The sequence below is a fragment of the Cibotium barometz genome, chromosome 40 (genome assembly GCF_041138505.1).
Source record: "Cibotium barometz isolate CiBa-2024 chromosome 40, ASM4113850v1, whole genome shotgun sequence".
Taxonomy (NCBI): domain Eukaryota; kingdom Viridiplantae; phylum Streptophyta; class Polypodiopsida; order Cyatheales; family Cibotiaceae; genus Cibotium; species Cibotium barometz.
The window spans coordinates 45,051,943-45,054,657 of record NC_141085.1 but is presented as its reverse complement, the minus strand read 5'-3'; positions in this window follow the sequence as shown (position 1 = coordinate 45,054,657).

Sequence of the window (2,715 nt, the reverse complement as noted above, 5' to 3'; positions counted from 1 at the left end):
CCACGACCACCTCGAGCACCATATGAAGGCTGAAAATTCTGCTGTGGAGGCCTATCCTGCCATCCACGACCATTACCACCACGTCCACGTGATGCGAATCTCCCCCTGCCTCGAAAGCCTCTAGATGAGTAAAAAGCTTGATTTCTTGCATGTTCATCATTGCTTGACGAGGATGCACCACCTGTAACACTCATACCACCAAGGCCAAGCTTCAATTCTTCCACAATGAGCAATGACACAAGCTCATTAAAGTCTGGCATTCCTCCCAACCTTACTGAGATGGAAGTGTCAAAAGATTTGTATTCTTTGCCTAAACCACGCAACGTGAGTGCAACCAAATCATCATCATCCATTGGGGCATGGATTGATGACAAGGAATCAGCATAACCCTTGATTTCCTGAACATACTCATGTATACTCCGATTCCTTCGTGTTACACTGTGAATCTGTTGCTTTAGTTGTATCTTCCTGGCACCAGTGTCTGTCTCATACATTCTGCACAAGATACCCCATGCTTCTTTCGGTGTATCTGCATCTTGGATGTGAATAAGCAAGGCATCTGTTACACATATTGAAAAATAATGCAACACCTTCGAGGACCGCTCTACCCATTGCTTGTGAGCCAGTAACTGAGCATTATTTGGTTGAGGAGGTAGGTATGGCTCTGGGTCTTCCTCCGAGACAAGACTCCACAACCCTTTTCCTTTCAAAAAACTCTTCATTCGAAACTTCCATACTTGAAAGTTAGTGCGATCAAGCTTCTCTCCAACAATCTGTATCGGACCATCTCCCATTGTTGCAAAAAAATAGAGTAGATGTACCCTTTCGATCACAATGTACGAAGTACCTGTAATGCTCCAAATCTCTTCAAATCACATCAAATGCTTGCAAATTGTGTGCATTAACATCCCACAATGGTTCACCAACAATGTACACTCGATTAAAGTTGAAATCAAATGAAACTCCTTCACAAAAATTTTTCTGGTTTTTTCTCGCCAGTAAATTCTCGCCAGTAACCAGTCAAGATTATGCTCTAAATCCTTCAAATCTTGTCCAAATGCAATGATTCAACTTGCATTAGCTTCCCAACACATTTCTCCAACATATCCTAGAAGGGTTTGATCCAATTCTTCAAGGGGAATGAGAACCACCAAGTTTTGTAACCTCTGGTTTGAATTTTTCTGCACCTGTCAGGTACCACCTCTCACTAAAATTGCTCTATCTCCTTCAAATCTTCTCCAAATCCAAAACTTTTTGATTCAAAAGTTTAGCAACTCATAGGACTCTACTTGTACCAGAGGAATTTGGCCAATTTGATATAGGCAAAGATTAATGCCTTGATTAAAAATGCTCTGTTTCTGGACAGAATTTCTGCAAACCTGCACACCTCTGATAAATCACTTCAATGAGCTCCAAATACATGAAATGAGCTGCAACCAAGCATCACAAGGCCTTAGCAATGTATTTGCTAAACTCTCCAAGCTTTAAAGCATTCAATTTGGTGTCCAAATGAGTGAATTAGGATGTAATCTTATCAAACTCTTCAGAAATCTGCATAGAAAAGCGCCGCCTGCTGTTGTGGGCTGTAGAGAGAGGGGAAATCAAAATTGAATAGATAGGCCTCTTAGCAATGACCTAATCTACCTTGGGTATGAAGGGTTTAGCTCAATTTTGCCTCTAGCTCCTGCAATTGATCCTCCACGGGGGGTATGTCCACTGGTTTTGTGAAAAACCAGAAACTTTTACATAAATCCACTTTCTCTTGATTTTAATCAAATCTGTATGCATCAATCTGCTTCAAGATTCTGTATGTTGCTTGTGCCCACTTTGCTAATACATTTGCAAGCCCAAATACATGTGCCTTTGTGTATACATTTGCCAAGAGTATACATTCACTTCAAGCTTTCCATGAAAGCTTAGAGAAAAAACCAGAATTTTTCCTTTGCTTTATGCCCTTCAATCTTCACTTAACTTGCTGTTTGGTACCTGCAATCCGCAGAGGGGGTCTTGCTACACTCACCAATGGTCCTTAGCTCTCAGATCTGATGCCGGTGTGTGCTCCACAGCTTTTCCTTTGCTCCAAGCTCCAATGGCTTCCTTCACAGCTTTTTCTTCTTCTTCTCTCTTCTCTCACTCACTCACACAACTCAGCTAATGAGCTCTTGGCTCTGATACCATGATAAAAAACAGAAGCAAGATGTAACACACACAAGAGAAGCAAACCCTAATCCATAATCATCAACCATAAAGAAGGAGAGAAGCCATAGTCACCATCTCTCTCACACACACAAAGGAGAACACAACATAGTGTTATGTCCACACTACAAGGTAAACCTAATGTAATGTCCACACACACTATGAAGTCACCATCTCTCTCACACACACAAAGGAGAACACAACATAGTGTTATGTCCACACTACAAGGTAAACCTAATGTAATGTCCACACACACTATGACCAGCTGGACACGCGGTCATTTATGTCTCACACATGTTCCTACCTAATCTGCCAGCACATAGCATAGCTGGCTCACACTGACATCGAGCTTGAATCTCAACATGCTCTCCATGCTAGTGCACCCCGGCCCCTTAAGGCGCGAACTTTAGATTGAGCCTTTGCTCTCCATGCTAGTGCATCCCGGTCCCTTAAGGCTCGAACTCCAGTTTGAGCCTTTGCTCTCCCTGCTAGTGCATCCTGGTCCCTTAAGGCTCGAAC